The 25,236-nt window shown below is 36.6% G+C and overlaps 1 protein-coding gene across 2 annotated transcripts in view; it reads left to right on the top strand.

The window, feature by feature from the left end:
- LRBA (LPS responsive beige-like anchor protein) overlaps positions 1 to 25,236 on the top strand; it is a 419,408-nt gene that overhangs the window by 148,403 nt on the left and 245,769 nt on the right. The window lies entirely within an intron of this gene.

Genomic DNA, 25,236 nt, shown 5'->3' with positions numbered 1-25,236 from the left:
CACTTGACTAGACAGGAGCCATTCCATCACTTAATGGGAGCGGATCTGTGCTGTTTTGGGCTGCTGACTTGCTCTGTATTGCAGTTGGTAGGTATGTTCCCATTGTATGAATGGGTGTTGATGTTGATCCCTGTGTTTTGGTCCTAACACTCACATCATGACACACTTACAGGCATGTGACAGGAAGGACTTGCAAATAAAAGAAAAAAGACTTTCAAAACAGTTGTTACAGCCTTTGATTTGGTTCATTTTTCCAACCTGAGGACCTGTAAGGAAGCAGAATAGCAGATGATGGGCCCTAAGTTAAACATTTTTTTGGCTAGCTGGGCTGGTGTGGTTTGGTCATCTGCATGCATCCGTTTCCTTGATTTGCTGCTTCATCTTCCATCTGTTCTTGAGAAATGAGTTGAAATGAGAATGGTACTCTGCCAGTCATGAGAGAGACTGTGCTTGGTCAATCCATTGAATGCAATATCCCATCTGCTATGACACATGTCCAGAAAAGAGCAATTGTACAAGAAAGCAGATAGGCTATACTTTCATTCATTCTGTCTTATCATATAGAGATCTGCGCAGCTCACAGACTTCCCTAGCTGGAGGTCATGTCTTTAATAAATAGTGTTGTGATTTTTCTGCTGTGAATTTTTCCAATTCCTTTTATAATTTGATGTAAATATTTTGCACCAATAATGTCCTAATATGAGGAATTTCCTTGCTGTGATAACTGAAGAAAGTGAGCAGATCCCTGTGTACAAAAAAAATTAAACAATTTCTCAGAAAATAGTGCAATCCTGTAACATGTAGCCCTGAAGAATGGTATATGCAAATGTGGTTTTGATCACATTTAAAAGCATTTTGTGATAGTGGTAATTACTAGTTGCAAAGCTGCAACTCTTTTTTTTTTTTTTTTTTTTTTTTTTTTTTTTTAAAATGGTTGAGACGAGTATGCATGGTTCAGATCAGGAGTAAGCTTTGCTACCTGAGGTATGGGGAGAAAAGAGGTGAGGCTGGTTGAGTGGGGGTGAAGATCCAGAGACAGATGAGAAATGCGGCGAGAACTGTTACACATTTTTCATTTTTATTCAGACTTATATTTCTGGTGTTTCAGATCACATATGAAATATTCCATGATAACATTGGGTCAGCAAAAATCCAAGCCCCAAATTTCTTTTTAGAGATCTGTAATACATTTACTGCTGCCTGGTTTTAATTCTCCCATTTCTGAAGGTGAGGCTTGCAATAAGTGTGTCAGATTTTGGACAGGTTTGTACCGTGGTGATAGAGCAATCTAGTCTTTTATAAAAAATTTTCTGTAGAACACTTTTTTTCTTTTTTTTTTTTTTCCTTTTCTTTGAAAGGCAAGGGCAGTTTTAAAATAAAAGGCAAAATATCATGTCATTTAAAACTGAAGTCTGGTATTTGGGGCACACAGATGCAGGAGAAAGCAATAGGAGATTTAGACAAGCTTCATAACAAACTTCTGTAGTTATATATTGTTGTATAGTATTTGGTTATAAGTGAGGCAATGATGGCCATTGTAAGAGGAAGGAAAAACCTAGGAAAATAGGTAATACTAGGAAAGGCACTGCCGTACTGAACAACTGCACTTTAGAAGTGTGGGGCAAGAAAGTATTTGTCATGTGACATTTTAAAAGTTGCACAGGGTCCACAGGGGAAGGTCCCACTCCTATTTGGTTCTTAATTCATTGCAAGTACAGGACAGATGTTTTCCTTCCAGAAATGGATTAAGAAGTGTCCACCTATCAATTCTTTCACAGCCAGGAGGAGACGGAGAAGCAGCAGCAAATGTGGCAGATGTTCACTTTGCCACATAAGGTATGATTGAGCCTTTCTTTGCTGTGTCTCCTTGTGGTGGGACCCTGCATGGGTCAGAACACTGAGAGGAAATTGTCTATACCCTTTCCATAAAGTAGGATGACCAAAAGCACAGGAAGAGTCTCTAAGGCAAGGGTGGGGCTTTTTTGCGTACTGTTTTGCGTACAGTTTGTGCTGTAACTTTAGAAATGCAGGAAACTCTGAGTGCCTGGGTGAGACAGATCTAAATTAAAAGGATTTGAAAAGAAATCTTTTCTCTCCTCCTATAACTTCTCAAAGCAATTCTCCCTCTTTCAGAAACTTCAAATAAAGTGTCTTGAACAGCAGCAAAATCTGCACATCCACTTCTGTGTCTGGTAGCAAGAAGGGCATCTGTCATCTTGGCTTGGCTATTTTTCTGTTTCTTCCTTTTTGTCAGGAGTCTCTGTCTCCATTTGCATTGCAGACCCCTCCTTTGCCTCTACAGTCCTGCACTCCAAAGCTTCTTCAAACTGGAGGTGCTCAGCTTCCCTCATGGAAGATGCAATCTCCCACCCTCTCTAGAGGGCTCTACCTTACAACTCAACAGCCTGGACAAAGACAAAAAAGTCTTCCTCTTTGGTGCCTGGCCACTCCTTCTTTTTTTAATATGAGATAATAGAAGTAACATAACAAATTATGAGCAAACCAGTTATGCTGCCTTTGTTCTAAGGTGGTATTGTAAAAAAGACAGAAAAAAATTGGTTTGGAGGTGAAGCATTGGTTGTGAGAGGTTTTTCTATGGCTGAATACAAAGGTCAAACTTTTTAGTTCTTATTTTTTTTCTGATCCTTTCTTCACCTGTGTTTTCAGTATTACCTGTATAAGTAGTTCCATCTATGAATGTAGACATATGGGGAGGTCACAGGGAGACCTGAGACATACTTACCCATTTTAGAGTGTGATTAAGCCTCAAAGAAGCTTGATGAAGCAATATTCCACTAATTTCTCTAGTGAGGTCACAGTGAAGCACATGTTTTTACAGTGAATGTGGAAATGTGAACATTTCTAACATAACTTATAACCCTTATAACCTTAAAATTTTCCCAGTGTCCCTGGGATTTATATGCACAGGTCTCTTAGACATTTTTCAGAATCTCACCCTGAGTGTTTGGTAGAGCTGAAAATCCTGAAGAACAACCTATTTATGCCTGAATCCCAACAGCTACCACCTAGACTGCTTTCTAGAAATGACCTTGAAAAATGTGGTGATTCTCACTGTGTCTTAGATTATGTGTGCAGACTGCTGCGGAGTCGGGCCTACAAGAATAATTGGATTTGGTGTGAGGAGGGGGAGGGAATTTTGTACTCTAATTGACTTTATTTTATAATTTATGACAGGAGTGCCCATTGCCTTGGATATGCATCCTGTCTTATATAAATCTCTTCATGTATTTGTGTGTGAATATACATATTTATAGAATTCTAAATATGTAAACCTGCAAGTGTGTTAGGTTCAACCGTCACAGTGTTTCATCTTTCTAGTGAAGGTTTAGTTTGCTATCGGATGGCACTACTGGATTTTAACCAAAATCTGTGATACCGTATCTCAATACTTGTGTGAAGTATTTTTGATGAATATTCTTCTAGCAGCATGTTTTTTTTTTTTTCCCAGAAGATTCACATGAAAGAATAGGAAAATGAGGGAAAAGGTATTATACAGAACCATTCATAATGTTGCACATCATGAGTGTGTGTAGAGGAGCAATGGACATTACAACACAATAATTTTCAGAAAACTTTCTAGGCAAGGACAAGGATTCTTCATTCTCAGTCTGTGAGGAAAACAGACGCTTTGGTAATTTTTTCAGTAAAATGTAATTGCTGTAATTTACAAACTAACCTGGCTCCTTAAAGTGTCTTTTTTGTTAAAGATTGTGTGGTGTCATTCCCTTGAAGTTTTGGTCTTATTTTTTCAAATTCTCATCATCTATAGAAATATGAAGTGCTAGCATTCTTGTTATCGGCCGTTTCTGTTGATTAACTGGGAATTTCACATGACTTTCCCTTTGCATTTGTTATAAATCATGCTAGGCAGCTAACTTCTCTGCATGATTTCTCTTCAATAATTAAATCTAGCATTTCCAGCTGCTGTAAAATTTGTTGCCCTTTTCTGTTCAGTTATGTTTTTTCATGCGGAAGACTTGGACTTCCTTGCAGTTTTAATTCTTATTCAGTATCAATTTATAGGCTGTGTGTAATAAACTGAATGTTTTACTTCATGGCTCATGCTGAGAAACGAATCTTAATACAAGTATTGCCTTGACAGAGGTAAGATGCAAGGCTAGGCAAGCGTTCCAATAGCGACTTGGATGTAGGTATTTGCTTTTTGTTTCCTTGGCAGAAAACAAAATTCAGTGGTTCCGTTGATTGATAATCTTGTGTATTCTGCACCTTTTCCCCTTCGGTGTACTAAGCATTAAACGTTAGAAGATGTTATTTGTATCAGAGGAAGTAACTAAAAAGTACTGCAAATCAATTGTGGCAGAATACCCATGAGTCAAAGGGAATGTTTAAGAGCCCTTGAAAGAATTATGAAAAGGTATTTGGTGTCTTTGTAGTTTCTCTATATGTTTGTTACTTCTGTTGGGAAAGTAAGTTTCAATCCTTGACTTGGGTCCCTATTCTCCATATAATGTTCCAATGCTTCTAATAAAAACTGCTTTGGTATAGAACTGGTGCATCAAATAATCTTTCTGTGGCTCTTGCAACATCCTTTTATATAAAGCGTTATTCAACACACTTAATGGGAATTACATTATTTATTAGAACAAAAGATTCTGGAATGCTTTCAGTGGGTATTCTGTCTAGTAGTGTGGGTTATCAGCAATGAATCTTTACAGAACATATGAAGATAATGGACAGCGCAAGTTGTAGGCCTCCTGTAGTAATGTAACCAGAAGTGATAGTCCATAAGATTGCAAAAATGTAATGTGGCAACACAAAGGAAGCTAGGTGTATCCTCACAGAAAAATAAGGCTTTACACATTTCATTATGAATGTGCTTAACTCTCTCAAATTTAGATTTTTAAATAAATGCTGCCCTTTGTGTTGGGCAGGTTAGGCATTGTAGCACCATCTGTCGGTAGAAGGAAGAAAAAAGTTGACTATCATTTCAAAACTTTTTTTTTTTGAGGTATTATAAAGTCTTCAGCAGAGTGCTGAGCATGGAAGGATATTTTTTTTTCCATTGGAGGATTAACCAGTTTTGTTCTGCTGCAATATGTTGACAAGTCCCAAACTGGAAAACTAAATTTCTCATATTCCTGAGGTGGCAATTTCTTGACTCACATGAGACAATGAGTCCTAAGGATACTGAAATGAGAAGTTCATTTTCTGTTTGAACATTGTAACGCTTTCCCTGTGCTCTGGGAAGTGTTGGGATAAAGTATGGCCTGATTATGAAAGGAGGAGTGAAAAAATTGTGGTTTCTCTTTCACTTATGCTTTAATAAGCAATGGGAGGAGAAGGAATGAAAGCTGGCACTGGAATGCTGAGCATCTTTTTTGTTATATCTCAATTTTAAATCAAAATACATTACAGAAATATGTCTAAGAGCTATTGAAAATATAGTAATATTGTTTCTGAAGCAGCTTGAAGGAAAATTCATTTTAGAACTACTCTCTCCTATAGACTTTTTTGATCAAACAAGAAGTGATGTTATCTTCATTACCATTTTTGGATTATATTTTTGGCAAATTAAGAAACAAACTATGTGAAGAATTAAATCTAATAAGTATCAACCTATTATTGGGCTTTTCAAATCATATTGAATATGGAAATGAAATAGATTCATGACCGTAGCTATTTCATATACAAAAAATCTATTCTTGTTTTTCTGATGATAATGAAGTTTACTACTTTATAATTAATGCTTAGTGTTTAGCAGTATCTTGTCGAGACTCTTCCACTTTTTATAATCTATGCTAAGTTTCATTTATATACTAAGTGTAATTTGAAAAAAAAATCCAGGAATGTCATGAAAATATGAGCCTTTTGAGATTTTAACTTCTTATGGCCCTTTTTCTTTCCTTTTACATATTTAACACATCTACTTATCCTTCACTTCCTGTGAATGATAAACTTTCCTTTGTTTTAAAAACTTTTTACCCTCTCTTGTAAGTACTGTTACAGCTGATTATTTTCACTAGAGATTATCGATTAGCTTAATAAAGCTACTCTCCCTGTCTCTGGAAGTCTTAGCAGAACATGCTTGGGAATTCTTGTTATTTTAGCATTCGTAGACCCTGGAAAAAAACCTAAAAAACCCAAAGACTCAGTACCTGTAACTACTTATGTTTTATAATTTTGCCCTGCTACTTTAAGGGCTGAATTGAAATAGCATAGGCATGAAGAAAATCGGGTAATTAGAAGAAGGGAGAGCGGCTTTGTAGGCTTCTGCTGTGATCTATCTTCTGCTAGACTGGGAAAAGACATTCCTTTTTGAACTTATCTTTTGCTGTGGCAGCACATCTTAACTTAGGGGGTTTTTTTTGGTGTGAAATCCATAATTGTAAGGCTGACAGGGTGGTTTGGTTTTTCGTTGTTTTTGTTTTTTTAAAAATCATGTAGCTCCCCAGCTAGCTAAGTGCCACACAAAATCCAGAATAACAATTAGTGCATGCTTGCAAGATTGATCAACATAAATAAGGTAATGTCTAAACAGCGCTTTATTAGGATTGGTTTCTTTTTATTCTTTTTTCTTTTTAATTACAAATTCTAAGATTCAAACTTGTTACTTCTTTGCAAGAATAACTCTTAAAGTAAAATTATACACAGTAAGAACTGAGTGAAATGTAATAATCTGTACTGTGGAGTATCTCTCCCACAGCAGTGACTGTAATGAGTGATTTCTAAGTGGTCATGTGTTAGGAGAAAAGTACAGAAATATGAATGTCTGGTCTTGTATTAATATGTGCAAGATTTATATAGGTAAGTTCCTTTTATCGCAGATAATTCTATGTGAATACTCACTTGTGATGGGAATTGCTCAAATACTCAGATGAACATCGCTTAGTTATTAGTGTATTATGGAGCCATGGGTTCTGCCAATTTTCTGGAATAGGAAACAATTTGGCAGTAAACTTGAATAACTTGAACTTTGCTTAGAGCATTCAAAATCCAAAAATCATTGAGGATGTTAACACAATCCACTTGGAAATTCCATGCCTTTTTCTATTCCTCTGCATTAATAATGTTGTTCTTTCGTTTCACAGATAAATAGTTTGCTAAGACTCGAAAGCATCTGTACTGGGTTAGCAAAAGTCCATCAAACTTGGTATTCTATTTCTAACAGAGTTGAATAGTACATGCCTAGGGACAAGTGTAAGAACAATGCAATTATATAGGGGTGCTTCCTTGGTTCTGCCTAGGTGGCAGGAATCACAATTTGGATAAAGATTTGCAGTTCTCTGTCTGAATTTCACCTATTGTTTTATCTCCAAGTCACTGTGTTAACATTTTTCATGTTTGATTGTTGCTTTTACTACCTTGAATTACTTAGAGCTATCAGAAAAATTTGACACCTCTTCCACTCTCCAGTCTAAATACATTTAATAACACAGTGGGATTCAATTGGTGATTTTCCTCCACTTTGAAGACTAGCTATTCTTTTTTTAAACCTGTTTCCTTTGTTTTGGTCCATTTTTATCAACATAAGGATGTTCCTATATGCCCTATCACATCCTGCCTTTCTTTAAATATCTTTTTGGCATTCAAACAGTGGACTTTATGAACTGGATCTTTCTTGTCTGTGTCTCCCGTGCCTTGTTGAAAGAAATCTAATGAAGCGTGACTTCCCTTTACAAAAGCAACAATGGCTCTTGCCAGTGTGTTTATTCCATTGTTTGCTTTTTTTCTTTAAACACAGCTACCAATTTGCCTATAAAAAAATTCAGACTTAGTGCCCTGCTGTCCTCCAGAGTCCATTTGGCGTATTTCATTCTTCTGGCACTGAGGCAGTTTGAACAAGAACGCTGTAGCTAATGGCTCAGCTGTGTTCATCCCCGAGTTCTTCTAGATCACCTGAGTGAATACTGTCTGGTCCTAGCAGTTGGTCACTTGTCAGTTTTCTTTTATAACTTCTTCGCTAGCACTTCTCTGTGGTGGTCTTGTGTTCCAAGAGCTCTTTTTATCCTTTGATCTTCTACTAACTCTACAGAGATACCTTAACGGGCTTACTGCTCCTGATTTGTTTGAAAAATAATTTATTACTGCCTTTTATGCCTTTATGCAAGTGTTCCTCGAACTCTTTTGGCCTGCTTCGTTCTGTTTTTAAAACTAACATACCATAGTTGACATATTTTTCTGTTTTCCTTCTTTGAACAGACTTCTTGAAGAATGCTATTTTCTTACAGCCTTCTTCCTCTGCGGCTTAACCATTCCAGCTTTTTTTGGTCTTTTAAAAAGCCTTTTGATGGATGGCATACATTTCCTTTGAACCCCTAATATTGTATCTTTTTATACAGTTTTTGTGTTGTCTATAAAAACATTTTCCATGTTTTGCTGCATCTTTTTATGCTCATAATATGAAAACTAAGCTAGCTAGCTAAGAAATTTCTTGCTTCAAATTAGATGTTCCCGTCAGAAATGTTGTTGTTCTCACCTATTCGTGAAAAATAAATCAGTAGTGTTTACCTCATTTATTATTCATGTACCGACTTTTATGGTAGCTCATGCCAGGCAATGATTCTAAAATACTCTTGACTCGAAGTAGTACAGTGTACATAGAGTGTAAATGTCTAGCATTAACAAAGCAAATATCCTATTGTGCTTGATTGGAGATTTTCTTCTAAAATTCCTGTCCAAAGATAGCGTGCATTACGTAACGTACTTTTTTAACAACAGTGTTAGTAGTTCTTCAGCTTTGAAGAAAAAAATCTGGTGACAGTACAGATTCTCTCCTATGTGCTTTATTATAGGTTAGTTTGATCTAAATGAGAAAGACATTATATTACAACAATTCTGATATTGGTGCTGACAAGGTCAGAAAAGATCTTCAGGGTCTGAATACCCAAAGGTGTTTTTTCTCACTATTCCACCTGGCAGGTTGGATTTAAATATTCTGCTCAATTGTAAACTTTTTCTAATTTATTTTTACTTGTATTCAGCATCTATTTCTTTGTTATTATGTGATTATTGTCTTTGGCTTCACTGGTCTCTTTTCTTTAGTTTTTCTTATTTTTGCTTTTTTAATCTATTATTTATCACATCTCCTCACTTCATTTCGCTAGGTTAAATGAGTTTTATTCGTCTAGGTTTTTTTCTTCTAAGGTGGTGTCTGTATACTCTAGATCATCCTAGTAGTTCTACTCTGTGTCTGTTCTTGGAAGATTGATTCCTACTGGAACATGGATGAGCAAGACTAATTACATTGATAAGTCCATTATCAAGCCTATTATCCTATCTCAAACTGTGGGTACTTAAGGAAGAGTTTATTAAAAGGGCAAACAATAGTAACACTTTCCCAGAATACACTCCCACCCTTCTGCAATTTGAAGTTCAGGGACTTCTGATTCTTGCTTGCCAGAAATGATGCCCACGTGCTTAGTACCTCTTCAGGGATTATTCCCGCATTTGCCCAGCAAAACTTTGAATCCACATAGACTTTCGCTAAGAGTTGCACTGAATTAATTGCAGATTGTACTGGCATCTTGGTTTCATTCTTGTGTTATAAAATGCCTTTTCCCTGGTAGCGAATCAGGTTGGAGGGGAGACATGGATCACAACCAATATTTCTTATAACACCTGTTCATTATACTGTTGTAATTAATAGAATAAAGCTGTTACTGTTAATATCTGATAACCACACACAGCGCCATCACTTACAGTTGGGAGGCTGACTCCAACTGTATGCTCCAACAAGTGTAATGAAGGCATTTACTGGCATTCCAAAAGCTTCAAAAAGTCCTGCAGAAGGTCTTTTGCTTCATGGGTTACATAAACAATCTTGTCTTCCTTGTTTGTGTAGAGTAGCTGTCACTCTTCTTGGATGTTGTCTGAGTCACACAACCTGCTGCTGGTACTAGCGTGTGCTAGTGGTGGTGTACAGATTCAGCAGACCTATAGTATTCTGAGTTGATCATATTTTGCAAGTTCAACAAGACTGCCAGTCCCTAGAGTTTACCAGCTCTTGGGAAACTTTCACACGTGACTTTCTCAGCATACATGCTCCATCTGTTTGGCCTGCTTTTTCCTGGTGACTCTCTCCATCTAATCTATACAACCCATTCATGCAAACTTGCCTAGGAAGGGTCCTTTATACCACATCATTCTACAGAATTCTCCTATCCCCCTGAGCTGTCTTTCTTTCCCCTGCCTTGAAAAATCCTACTGTTACATAGTTATTTCTTCTGTGGCAGTGTTTCAAATTCTGAATCCTTCCATAATGCTTCTCGGTTGTGTCCTGTTTTCTGATGGAAGACACAAAACTGCACCCAGCATTCCAGATGTGGACACACCAGGAATTTATAAATACACAATGTTTTCTGTGTTGTTCGCTTCACAGTGGTTCCTAATTCTTTACTTAATTCCTGTGTGCTTGTTGATTATCCTCTACCGAGCCAATGTTTTCATAGAACTGTCATTGATAATACCATCTCATTATGGCAAAAAGGAGTGAAGATAAAGGTGAACTCAGAGTCCATCATTTTATATCTAAAATTAGATTCTTTCCTACATTTCTTTTATCTACATTGAAGTTCCTGTGCTGTTTTATTACCACCATGACTTGGTCTTCCAAGCTCCCCCTCCCGTTCCTCACAGCTCCTTCATGATTATACAACCCTGAATAGCTTAGTATCAGCATCGAACTTTGTCACTTCATTATTCACTCATTCTTCAGAGTCTTTTAAACATATATGTTGAACAGCCTGAAACGATCATAAACTGACAGGAATTGTATGGTTAATGTTAGTTTGACCAGAACCTTATCTAGTATTTTCTCTCATCTCCTTCTGGAAGTAGCTTTTCTGATTCCTGTCATTTACCCTTCCTTTGGCTGCTTTATGTTTTGCTTTTCTTTTGTGATGTTGTTCTAGATAAGTCATTATACCTTCCTAAAATGTGACTTCTAAAATCAAAGTGGTTTGCTCCCATGAGTGGAGAATTTGTGCTTACTGATATTTTAAGAGCTTTGATCAAATAAAAAGTTAGAGTATAGTTCTGTTCTTACTATTTATACAGTTAACATTTCCACTGGAGGTGAAAATGTAAATGTCAAAACCATTCTAAAAAAAAAAAAGCAATTACAGCATGAGGTGATAGGTTTAGTTTTTGTGTACCTACAGGAACTTGAAACTGCTGTAACACTCTTTTTTTTTGTTTTTGCTAAAACAGAATGGTGAATCAAACCATTTATAATAGCATTAACTTCCAGAAAAAATATTTTCAACCAGTCTTTATAATTCCAGAATTACTGGAAACATTCATGTCTTTAGATTCTTCCATCAAGGCACAGGGAAGTGAATTATTGAAAAGATAAAAATAAATTTGTTTGCTTTCTGTCAGAGTTCATATCCACAGCCAACCTTGATAGAAGACCAGAATGATTTAGACAAGTTTGCTTTGGAGATTCATAACATATGCTTGCTGGACAGAATTGAGTTATCTCTGCTCTGGAGAGTAAGTTATTGTAGCAGGAGCTGACAGAGATGAAGATAACTGAGGGAAATTCAATTACCTTTTAGTGTTTTCCTTCTAATAGGATTCTTAATGTGAAAAAGATACTTAGATGATGCGCCTATGTTGCTTTGTGAGATCTGCTTTGATACCTGCATCCAGAATAAAGTGAACTCTTCTTTTCAGGCCTTCATTAAGGATGAAATATGCATCTGATTGCTAAATGAGTGTTAACTTTTGATCCAGCATATTGTCATTTGTAGCCCAGATGTATTTGACAGTCTTTTGGCAGTAGTCTTGAATATTCTCTCAAATACAATTTCATTTTCAGAAGTATTGTTTTTATGTGAGAAGCTTGTTTAAAACAGGAATTGAAGAAAGAGGTCACAAAACTGTAAAATATTTCCCTATATTCTAGTTCTGTTTCTGCATGTTTGTCTTCTCATTTGACTTTTCCTGGCAAAAGCACCTGAGTTGCAAATACTGCTTATGACTGACCTGAGTTCAGGCTTTTGGGTTAAAGCCCATCCCACTTGACTATAGGTGGATTTCATGTGAAACCTCTGCAGTTCTGAAGTTACCAGGGTAGACTGGTGCATACAGGTATTAGGATGTTATTATTTGTGTTACTTAAAAACATTGAAATTGTTTTATAATGACTGATGGTTTAAAGGAAAATTTAGAAGTGACTCTATGAAGCCAGCTCGTTCTGCAGCTGTATGTATGAAAGCATACTGTGTACAAGTTTGTGTACCTGCAATATGCTTTCTTTTACTGACCTATTAAACTTCGGTCTGGAGCTGAATGTAGTTATGTGTATATCCTCCAAAAGATTTTATTTTTAAAACCCTGACCCTTATCAGATTTGGAAAGTAAAGTCCACTTTATCTGGAGGATTTATCCAAGCATTTGCACACTGATATTTCTGTAAAAGGAAAGGGAGAACAAGTATCTTCAACCCCAAAACAGGTTTGGATGTGCCTAAAAGTCATAGCATACCTGATCTATAGAAGTGTGTATTGAAAATGTAGTCCATAGTTTGACTAGTTACTTGTCTTGACCTGTGGCTTCTTGATTGTGTAAGCTACAGATACACTTGTCATTAGCTTGTTTGTACTCAAATTGCAGTATGTATAGTCTCATCTTGTAGTTAATGCAGTCTCCTCATTTAGGCATGACAAAGTTTGATTCATGCAGGTTTATTTTTTGATGTTCATGAAGGTGGCTTATGAAAATCAATTTTGGGGCAATGTGGGAAGTAAAACATATTAAAATATATGCAATTAAGATACTGAGATGTTTAGAAAAGTTCATCAGTAGAGCCTGAAGGCATTTACAGTTAAGTTTTTTCAATGTTACCTATATTTCTTAGTCATGTATTTTTCTCTTTCATTTATTGGAATATTATTGAGGTGGAAGTTGTGCAAAATACTGCATCTAGTGTCATAGTTTATTCTGAATGGCATTTCTCATTCCAATGAAAGATTCAGCCTTTCATTGAGAATGCTCTGTTCTGAATACAAAATATAGTTACTGTGCTGAAATAAATACCTCCATGAGTGATGGCAGAAAAGAGACGGTAATTGTTTAAATAAAGATTTTGCAATTAAATTGCTAAAATGATTTTTATTTTGTAGTAGATGGGTCTTGAAGTCTGTCTGGGATCCAGGGAGGGAAATGGTGGAAAACTGTAAAGCCACACCCGGCCAAGGATGGCATTCCTGTTAATCTTTTATAAAGGTAGCCTTTTATTTCTGAGTAGACCTATACAGCTTTCCAGGAAAGAGGGAACAAGACTGCACTAATCGGAATTCTTAACAGGAACTGAAAGGTCCTGTCACATTGCAAAGCAATGAGGTAGAAGTAGCAGTCCAGCTTTTCATCTTAACTTTCCTATATTAGTGTTTAAATGGGAATCGCTATAATAGGGTTTTTTTGAATCTTTTTCATCCTGCTTCATCTGATTCTTTTATAGAAATGTTTACAGAATGAGTCCACCTGCTAATTTTTCTCTTTGACCTAAGTAGGAGAAAACTGAGCCAATCCCTTTGAAATGGTCTTAGATCATGAAAAGGAAGATCTATCAGGCAGTTAAGTTGCTCTTCAGATGATCACTGTGTCGGGGAAAGTGCCAAGTGACTTAGAGACCTCTGGATTTCACTGTTAATCTGAAGTCCTGCTGAAAGTGGCATAGTCAATCCTTAAGAAGTCTTACCATTCAGAAAACCAAATAGTCCTCACTGTTCTGTTTCATACAAGGAAGAAGAAAAGTTTCCTGATACTGTCCTCACCACTTGTCTTCTCCCTCCCCCCTTTTTCCTGCTCACATTTCTAGGTCCCTGTTATTAATTCAGTTTGTAGAAAACACATCTTCAAAGATTTCTGGCCATCTTAAAAGAAAAGATTTAGATATCTCTTGGAAGTAGGGCTTGGAAGGCGATGATAGTGACTATAATGATGAGCAGTCCAAGTGCTTTGGTCATTCTTACACTCTTTTTTTCTTTGTGCCCTAGCACCAAGATACTGTTTTTTCATCAAAAGTTTATTGGAACAAATTCTGGGTCTATGTAGTAAAGCCAAGGTTATGGCATAATGGATTTTGAGATGTTTGTGCTTCTTCCATCCTTCTTCCTGTCTGTCCTTGAGGAAACTTGGGATTTACATCTCATCAAACTACCCTGAACTGCGTGTTGCCCTTGGAGCAATTTGAGATTCTGTCTTTTATGACCGATGCCAATTCTTCCCTCAGAAATATTTAAGGGAGGTGACAGACAAAACAAGCAAAATGCCTAGTTATTGGATGGGTTACTATATTATAGAGAACATATGCCAATTGTGAAACAAATTTTCTCATAACTTGGGACCAGAGACTTAAAATACACTGTCAGGGTGCCATGAGGGGCTGAGTTGAGCACCCACTGCAGTACGACAGCCTCCTGGACAGGACCTCACCAAGCATCTCCAACCTGTCACCTACCATGAGAAGAGCAGGGCAGCCCTGGGGGAGGGTGTCCAGGGCCAGCACAGACCCCCGCCATGGTAGGGCGGGGCCAGGGCCAGCCTGAGGGTAGGAAGCCTGCTTGCCCCATGACTCGGGGCCTGGGAAGGATCAGGGAGCCCACAGCAAAGTGGTGGGCATTGCTAGGATGGGGGGTTGGTCCTGGCCTCTGGCCAGGCTGTGGGGCAGCCTCTCTCCACTACCACCAGCAGGACAGGGTCATCCTCAGCCATGCTGGCTCTGTGCTGGCCCTCAGCCCTGGGAGGACCTTACGCCACCTACAGACATCTCTAAATTATCCTACCATTAGTCCTGAAAGTGTTAAACATTTACAGAAGAAAAAGTCAGATATTCTGACTTCTGAGATATTGTTGCTTATTTTTTCCTACATCACCCATTAGAAACCCCAAGTATCTCATTTCTAATAGCCTCAAAGCCAGCATCACCCATCTTGGCATTGGACCAACACTGTTTTGCAAGGCAATTTCATATGGTCAGCAGCAGAGGAGGGAGGAATGTTTCTCAGGTTATTTTTGAATGGCAGTTCTTTGAAGCTGCTCAGAAATTTGGAATATTAGAAGTAGACAGAGGTAGATTATTGGCTAGAGTCTAACTGACGCTGTTAAAGTGTGTGAGAAATGTTACATGGTGCTTTGGTATGTCCAATAACTGTCACTTGCATGTGTTTTTTATAAAATGTTCTGTATCATTTCAGTAGTTTGTTTTATTCTTGTGCGTGCTTGGTGGAAGCTGGTGATTTTGATTAGTCGCTGTACTTTCTTTCAATACCTATAATGTTGACGAGTGAACTGTAATTCACATCAAATCCCAGATCCTTGTTTTAAAATTCCATAGAATTTGTGTTGCTTTTTTATCCTGCGTGGCTATTGTGCTCTAAACATAACAAGCTCCAAGTATTGAATTTGTTATTTTACACTGAATTAAAGTCAATTAGTGAAATCTAGTTAAGCAGGATTTGTGCAGTTGTACTGTCTAATCTGTTTTGTGCCATTACACCGATGTCTGTGAGTTCAGCTGTTTGTAACAAATGCTGATAACTGTTACCAAGTGGTAGTATGAAAACACCCTCATACCTTCAAAAAAAACCAACAAAAAACAACCAGACAGAAAAACTTTGCACGGTGAACTGGAATGAAGCCAAAAATAAAACTACAACAACATCAGAGACTTGGAATAGGACGTTTCACAAGTTCTGATATTTAATTTTGAAATGAGAGATAAACAGAAAACTCATGAAATGGATCTTATATTCTTATGTAAATAAATATGTTTATGGACTATTCTTTTTTTTTTTTTTTTTTTTTTTAATGTTAACAACGTAAAGGATGATTCCAGTAGAAACTGCTTGATGCTACGTAGGACTTCATTTCTCTGAAGGTAGAACCTGTGGAGTTGCAATACTGACTCTTGCATCATTACTGTCTTTTCATTTAAACCAAATGATCAAGAAAATATAAATTTTAAAGTAATTGTTATGGAATATTTTTAATGCTTGTTCCATATCGCTCAGTATAAGGATCTAGAGTTGCATGAATGAGCGATTTTAAGTTAGACTGCTGTAAGTTAAAGCAGAGACTGTTGTCTTCTCACACTTTGAATACTCAGAATATTTCAAATGCTGTCATTATATGGATAATAAAGTCACACAGTTTTAAAAAGAAATTAAATTATCCTCCCCCAACAATTTTTAGAGCCAAATGTCAACCTTTTAAGGGTGGTAGAACTTTTTCTGAATAAAAAATGTTAACTAAAACCCAAACCTATTCATACCTATCTTATGCTGTTCTGAAATTCCAAAACTGTGTTACGTAAATGCATGAGAACCAGTCGCAAAGGAAAAAGCCTCATATGCTAGTTGGAATGAAATACAAAACATAGACTACTGAGAAAAAGGAGAGGGGGGGGGAAAAATCAAGTTAAAATAACTTGCTTTTCATAGTTTGATGCCATAGGAATTCTGACAGGAGGCTTTAAGTTAAGGCAGAGGTTAAGCTAAAGCTGGGATTATGACTTCTTAAAATGTTTCCAAAGTGGCTAGGAATGATTTTAAAAAATAACTGCTATAAGAGGCCATACTTTAATAACCCTTCCCATTTGGCTTCTGGATTTTTTTTATAATCTTGGCCATTTCATCATCATCTTAATCAAAATATCCTGCTTTTGAAATACTTGGTCCTCCAAAGAATAAGCCTCTTAAGAGTCTTAGTTTACCATAAGGTGAAGAGCAAGTTTGGAGTGTTAAGTTAGAAACTTGTGAATCAGCAGCACTGAGCATGTTATTTTTGAATAGACTTTTAAATACAATCCCATGTAATGCTGCTTCTTTCACAGATTCTCTGATAGTGATTTGAAATTCCTCTGACAAAAAAAGAAGCCCTTAATACTTTTCTTTAATAATGAATTAAAATGTTTCTACAGATACAGATGAAGGTTCAATGACTTAATGGCAGAAACTATTTTTTTTTCTGCATGTGGAAAGGAAATGCTTTGCCAGTAAACATGTTTGTCTTATTTAGCAGTGTTGCTCAACGATATGTGCCAGTCAAGGTGATCAGACTCACAGAGTCTCCTCTCTTTGAGAGGCTGAAAAGGTCCTGAACTGTCAGAGATCAAGTCCACTAAATGAGCTCTTGGTCCAAGCATGATAGAAGCTGGTGAAGGACAAATGGCTTACCATTTGGGTTGTGAGATCATGTTCGTGTCTGAATGTTTCATAGCTGAGGTTTTACAAAAGGTTTACCAAATATGGCACAGAACACTTTTAAAGCTCCTTCTGTTGCTGGTGCAGAACAATAGGTGATTTGTTCCTACATCTACCTTAATTACCAGTACGTATCCCTGTGTATACATAGATTTTGGTGTGTGCTGATGGTATTTTTCCCTTTGTTTATTCTTAATGTCTAGTGAGTACTAGACTCCTGCACAGACTAGAATACTTTCAAAACATGCCTTTGATTCTGTTATCAGGGTACAGAACAAAGTTACAGAAAGGCAAACTACAAATATCTTTTTTTTTTTTTTTTTTTTTTTTTAATGAAATGTCTTAAGTGACATGTTAAGGAGTCCAGTCAGGTCTAAAACCAGCTTGGTATCCAAAGTACTGAAGCTTATTAGAGATGCGCTTGTCATTGGCATGCAACCAGTCATGGCAAGATAGGAAACTATCAAGCCTAAATGGTTTATCGTCTCAAATTAATGTGATTTGTCTGTTCTTTGTTCATGAGTTGGTATATTTTGATACATTCTGAAGCTCCTGGATGAAAATCAGAGTTGTGTTCTCCAACCAAGGCACTAAACAGGGAAAGGTGAAAAGTGCTTGAGGGGAACTGTGTAGAAAATAGAAATAGAAACACAGACCCCAGGCTGCAGGGATATCTCAAGGGGCTAATCTTTCCATCTTTTGGAACTCTGGAACTTTACATAATCTTGGAAACTGTTTATGTAGAGATTTTGGCTGGAAATGAATTTGCTTTGCATGTGTTTTGCAAATTTATAAGGAGATTTAGTGAGTGTGATGTAGCAGGAATATCAAACAATAAATAACAAAATCAGCAGAGGTATGTTGATTATTTTTGCATTGTATTCTATATATAATATGAATGTGAGTTCTTACACAATAATAAAAATGAGTCCTATATAGGAATATACGTTCCTGTAAGGTAGGTGTTGAGACAATAAACACAAGTTGTGTTAAATACTAATATACCTAAGTATTTGTAGCTGTGTCTTTTATAGCTATAGAAATTAAAGAATTTTAACTCATGCAAATGCCTTTCACTTTGTTATAGCCAGAGGCTAAAGCCATATTTATAGATTAAAATCGTACAAGGTATTTTGTAATAAGGTTCCAAATTATCTTTTGGTTTATCTGCTTGTCATCTGAATCATTCTGGCTAAATTTTTCCATTCTTTGTGCTCTTGGAGGTTTAATTACTTTAATGTTTAGATTTTTCTTTTGTTGGTTTGGAAAAGAAGGTTGGCAAAATGTTTCCAAATTAAAACATTAAAAAAATTACTTCTTTTTATTTCATTGAGAATATCCATTTCTTCTATGTTTTGAGGTATTATCGTTTCCCCTCTGTCAGAAATGTACCTTTTGCCGCTATTATGAGAAATGATTCAGAATTTGTCTGACACACAACTTGTGAATAATTGCTGTTTATGTAGTACCTTTAAGCGCTTCTTAATTCCTACGTTGCATTGTTCAAAAATACTCAATAGTGTGTGTTACGTGCTCTTAGAGACTTAATTTAAGGTTTACCTGTGCTGTCTGAACTGCATGTGACTCTCAATCTGTTCAAGTGTCACTCCTGTGCCAAGTCTTGGTGCTGTAAGTTGTAAAAGAACTATGTTGGCAGTAGGGTGTCTGGAAATCTGAATCCTAGGGAGGTTTTTTTCGGCTGCTGGGGCCAAAGCTGCTGAACTGCTTTCTACCTACCTCAGGTCCTCACTGTGCCTGAGTGGAACAAGACACTTGGAGAGTTGGTGGTCACAGTTAGTGAATGAGGACATTTCAGAGCTTTAGTTTGTTGGGGTTTATTGGAAATGTGCCATCTGGCCCCTGCTCATACGAAGATTTTCACAAGATGCTAAATAATGGATTGAAAGCCACAGCAAGAGTTATTTGGCAAATGTTTCCTGAGCTGACAGTGCCACACTGCAGCGTATGATAACTATTTCCCCTACTCCCACTTAGCGTTCGTGCTGTACAGAGGGGAGGAAGTGTCCTGATGCTATTGCTAGAGTAAGGTACTAACAGCATGAACAAAAGGTGAAGTTTGGTTGGGTAATATGAGAAAGAGCCTGCAGATAAGAACAGAAAGAAAAGCTGGGGAACACTGAAAGTAGCATTGGGACAGTTCCCTAGGCTCGTCTCCATTGCACCTTTGGAGACTGGAACTAAGTATTGTATTTCTCTTCTGGTAGTAACAAGTTGCTCCTACATCTACTAACTGCTGGTTACAGATAAGGTAACAATCAAATACTGCTGTGCTTTGCTTGAAGTGATAGAAATCTTTGTAATTGGCCCACTTTGAGACTGATATATACGTTTTCATGTGACTGATAGGTATTTGCCCCCTTTTTAAAACTTAAGTGGCATAGAAATAGCAATATGAAAAGATTCCAAAACCAAGTATCCAACACTTATGAGAAATACCTTAATTTGGCCTTCATTAAGCATGTGTAGTGAATCCTTAGATTATGTAAGTATATGTCTCATTTGCTGGGCAGAGTGGATGTTCCTTATAAAATAAGTGAGTTTGTCAATTCCAGAAGTTGTTCATGGATCTGATTAATTTGTTGCATTGGACTAGAAGTTCTTTAGTGAATACAGTACTAATCTCCGTTGTGGTGTTGAAGCACTTGAATGTCACCAGGTTAATGCAGTGTGGTTGGGAAATGGCTTAAAAGATCATCACTGGCTCCTCCTTTGCTTAATATCTAATCTGAGAGCACAGGGCCACCTATGCAGAAGCGCTGAGCTTTACTGTTTCTAGAACATAGGGGAATTGTATTTTGATTATTTCTAGCTTGAAAAATGCCTTGTACTTGGAAGATGTGAACCCAAAGGATCTCAGATTTAGTGCCCAAGTGTAATGTTTTTAGGATCTTAGCCTGTTTTAAAACAAGAACAGTATGAAGGGACTGCAGACAATAAATTGGATTTGCAAAAGAGATAGGGAGGAAAGTGTCTATCTTAGTGCATGCTTTGAATGCAAAGCATTAGGGCATATGTACAGTAAGAACTGGCTTCTTGGGTTCAAAAAGAACTGCATATTGTTTCTGTCAATAGTTAGCAGTGATGCTTAGAGAGTTAGAATATTGGAATAATGTAGGGCACGTATGGCAAATGCCAGTTTCTAGCAAGGAGTAAGAGCTGTTGTTTGTGTAAAGCTTTGTCTTTGTGATCCAAGGGTGCTACTGTAACACAAGTAATATCAATTAGATAAGCATCAAAGAAAAAGGTTAAAAAAAAAAAGTCTATGGTACTAATGGATACTACAGAATAAATCTCATGTTATTTGTTTCTGTTCTTTAGTATTTATTTATTCTGTCCGTTGTTTTTAGATCCAGTTGAACTCTTGTTAGTTTGTCTCATTTACCTACTCTACTAAATTGGGTTCATTTGAAAGATGCAATCTCAGTAAAAGTGCTGTTGCCTAGTTGGGTTTACTAAAACTTAATACTGTGAGACTTAAAGGTAAAAAATAAAGCTGTTGACTCAGCACAGATTAAAACCAGATGTCTCTTGAGATCCTTGCATTTCTTTCTAATCACTAACCCAAATTGACTGTGGTAGGTTTTTTTGTGGTCATGACCATAGTTTTACCAGTCTGTGTTTGGTGTGATCTAAGTCAACTGCGGGTTCCTCCCCCCTCCTTGTGATTTTAAATGCATGGAGTTTTTTTTCCCCCAGGAATGTCTGGCTACAAACCCACTTTTTTCTTTTTTCTTTTTTTTTTTTCTTCCCCCTCAACCCCCCCACGTCTGTATTACAAACAGTTGATTTAGATGCAGATTCTTTTTAATCTTCAAATCAGATAAAAGGCTGGAAAAGTGGATAAATGAGGTTTGGAAGACTATAGGTTGCAGAGATGAGAAGCCATTGCATTGTGTTCAGTCCATTAAAACAAGAAGAAATAGAGGAGATACTTTGATAAGTGTTCTGCTGGTGTTAACCTTGATGGCTATTATCGGGGGGATGATGCTATATCTATTTCATTGGCTTAAGCTTTTTTCATGCTGAGAGAAATCAATACTTTGAGTCGTTGGATGACAGAGGCATCACTTCAGAATTGACGGTGGCTGTCAGACGTTGTCATTGGTTGACTTTTGTTCGCTGTTGAGGTTTTAAGCTTTCATTTTTCTAAGTCTTATTCAGGAGTCTTTGTAAGATTTCCCTGGGTAGCATTTTTAGTCCAGACTTTAAACCTCAGGTCAGAGGTCAAGTGCAAAGATCTGTGAAAGCAGAGGATTGAGGAGCTCCTTCATTTACTAAAATATCCTTATTTGTAGGGAATTTGCATTACTGGCAAGGCTACGCGTTATCTTATGGATGACTTTTCCTCTTAAATGACACCCTCTGAGATGGGTTGTTTTACAAAGCAAGTAGCTTTTAGCCAAATTAGACAAAGGAACTGGCATATGTAGAAGTGTTCAGTGATCTTTGAGTTGAAGTATACAAGTAAAAAGGGGCAATATTGCTTTTAAAAACCCTACAGTATTAAGCTTTTTCACAGTTTGTAGAAAGCATTACATTGTAATTTTGGGACTGCAAAGGTGCACATGCAGATGGTACTGTGCAGAAAAAATCTTTTACTTGACATTTTTATAAAGATCAAGGATAAAATAGTTCTGAAAACACTAGATTAATCCTCCTCTTCACTGGAATATAGACGGGCAGAATAGACTAATTCACCTTGTCAGTATTTTGCAATACTATTTCTGGAATCTTTCCTGCATACAGAACGTATTGTATTTTCATATCTATAACTTGCCTTTTGGATGACCTTGTGCTCCTTTAGAATTACTGTTCCTTAAAAATAAATCTTCAGATAACCTACGTGTTCAAATAGCCTGCAGTCTTGTCCAAGCAGGGAACAGGATAGAGGAAAAAACCCTGTTCTGCTCGGCAGTAATGGCAAAGAGAAGGTTTCTGTTCCATCCTGTATGAAGGGGTAGAGAACAAGGGTCTTTCCTCAGCTCTGTGCTTTGTCAAAGGCTTCTGCTTAATACACTTCTCCTTTGTAAAACTTGTAACAGCCACTGATTTTAAGACTTTTTGTAGATAAACTGTGGACTGTATATATGAAAATACATTTTTCTCCTTTCAACATTTTTTGTTTCATCATGAGTGTGACAGCAGTATTTTCGTGATTATACTTTCATTACACACTTACCCAAACAGATAACAAAAATTATGTAGGCCAAAGCACTAGTGGAAGGAAGCTTTGACAAATTTGTGTGCATTCAACTGTATATCGAATTGTAAAACCATATTCAAGCATGACAGGGTGCATGTTGCAAGTGCAAGAGATCAAACAATAAAGAAGAAATAAAACTGTAAAAATATATTTTTGAGTTTGTGCACAAACAGAAATCAAGCTGAATTTTTATTTTGCATAAATGGAATGATCAAGATATAGTGTGAAGTATTAACATGTACCATTCTATATCCTCATCTTGCATCTCTGGAAGTAGTGGATCAGGTGAACCCTGAAGGCATCTGGAAAATGAAAAAATACAGTAGAGAAACAGAGACTTTTTAATGCTTTCGAAACAGTCTAGTGGTGACCATCTACTTTGGGGTGGGTGTCTTTTTTCTTTTGTTGGAGCCAGTCTTTTTTCACTCCTGAATTAAAAAATATAGAAATAGCTTATTTTTGCTGAATATTTGGCATATATCTTGGGTAGGAACTGCTGAACAATTGCCGAGTCACCTGTATGATCAAAGAGAAGATTATTCTTGCAAAACTTTCTTAATGTTAGTAACTATACATGCATGTGCCAAGTGTTTGGCAGAACTGTGGCTTCTTTCTGTTCTTGTTTGCAAAATATATTTGTAAAGAGCGTGCTCTTGTTAAGAGTCCCTCCTGGAGTGATTTTTTTAATTTTATGGGATTGCTGCATGTGGGAGTCTCTCAGTTTTGGTGGGTAATTGCAAATTTCTATTCATATTAAGTGCTGAATTTGCTGAAAAGTGGAGTCCTATACATTTCTGTTTTGTAACAGGCTGATTCTGTTTTCATGGAAGTTGTCAGGACAATAAAATACTGGTTTTTCCTTCATTTGAATGTCACAGCTACACTTTGAAAATCTTTGTTGGTATTTAATGAAGGATGCATTCAAAATTACATCATAAAGAGACTTTTTTAAAAGAGGTACAAGTTCATTATATCTTTTACAAAACATTCTAGTTTGATTTCCATTTTATCATGTTTTAAGGTCAAATGTGACTTTAATGTTCCATAAAGAGACAGAGATTGATAATGGGGAAAGAATAACCCTCTAATGTGATTTATATCTATGGATTTTATGTCAAATATGAAAAGTTGCTGTTCAAATTGTAAAGGAGGATCCATTAAAGAGCACTTTAAAACATTTTACTACTTAGCTTACCTTATACACTTGTTTTTAGAATTCTGCCCTTTCAGGCAACTTAAAAATAACAGCTTATGAAACATTTACAAAGTGCTGAAAAGAACTCAGAATCATCATGGGTGCAAAACAAATTAATGTATTGGAAAAGACAGCTGTATTTAAAAAGAGCTAGAAAAATCTTGTTTAGTGTTGGTTATAATTTAGCCATCTTACATGTTTGTGAGGAGGGGTGGCAAAGTGCTTCATGTAGGAGTACAAAAGCCAATTTTTGATGTCTCATTGACTTGGAAAGTCAGCTGCTCATTCTTCACTCCTGGATGTCTGTTTATCAGGTGAGCATTGCTCTAAGGTGTGGGAAAAATGATGAGGAAATTTGTAAATATATTGAAATTGTTAAAATAGCTCTTTAAAATTTATCCATCCATTAGTACATTTTTGTTATCTAATGCCTATGAAAATCTACACAACCCCAAATTTTATTTTACTTGTGGTCTTCTTCACATTCTTCCTATCTTTCTCTCACTTTATGATATATATATATTTGTATATACACATAAATAACATTCATAGCCTGCCTATTTTTTTATTTGAAGCAGTTTTCGAGTGCTTGTATGTATAGATAGATTTATATAGAAAAAGCATTGCTACTGTTTTAAACATAACAAGCATTATGACATTGTGCTGTTATCTAAGCTCTAAGAAATAATTGTACTAGTGGCTGCATCAGCTGTGCTTCACAAAGAAAAAGCAATTTTTTTTGTTGTTAGGCAGACATTTGTGTCCATTCTACTAACTAGATCATAGAATAATCCAATCATTGACAAAGGCTGAAATGCTTTGTCTGGCATATGCGATCTGTGGAATTGCCAGATGAAAACTGGAATTAGAAACAGGGAGTTCTGAAGTGGGGAAAAGCCTTCATTGTTTCTACCAATATTTGAATTTGTTGTGAGTCTTCATGTACAGTGGTTTGATGAGGGGGTGATCTAAATTTGGTGCCCGTTTTTTGAGTTCTGTATTAACAAATTTTCAGAAGATCAACAAAAACTAAAATGATAAGAAAATGTTGTAACAAAGAATCTTTTGTAGTTTTGAGTTCTGTTTGTAGCTGTGACTTTCAGTTCTTATTTGCTAGTATTTAGCTTTGGGTACCTCAGCAAAAGGAAGATGTTGATACAACAGGTGTAGTACAGCTAGGAAAATGATTAACTTTTCTGTGCTGGCCTGCAAATGTGCTCAACTTCAAGAAGCCATCTGGTAAAGGTCAAGTCAGTCTTCATATGCATTTTGTCTTCTGTCTATCTCAAGATATGTGGATTTTCTCCTTAGGTTTTATAGTTCATATTTATACAAACAACAGCAAACGGTTGGCTACCCAAATCTAAAGGAGAGTCACGGGAGTGGAGTGGTCAGCTAGCTGGATTCATTATTCTGAAACTGGGCTCTTTGTTTTTATAATGCTGTTCACTTTGTTATAAGATAAAAGTGGTTGTGCCTATATGTTTTATTATGCAGTCAGGCCATTAACATGCTGGTGTTTGCTAAATCCTGAGTGTGTATGCTATGTGGTTAAAGAATTCATGACAAACAAGATCCTCTGCTTGGCTGTCTGGACAGCTTTTCTGTGGGCAGCTGCTCAATGC

This window comes from Pelecanus crispus, chromosome 4 (assembly GCF_030463565.1).
Source record: "Pelecanus crispus isolate bPelCri1 chromosome 4, bPelCri1.pri, whole genome shotgun sequence".
Taxonomy (NCBI): domain Eukaryota; kingdom Metazoa; phylum Chordata; class Aves; order Pelecaniformes; family Pelecanidae; genus Pelecanus; species Pelecanus crispus.
Note: the sequence above shows the minus strand (reverse complement) of the source record. Positions and strands in the feature narration are given on the sequence as shown.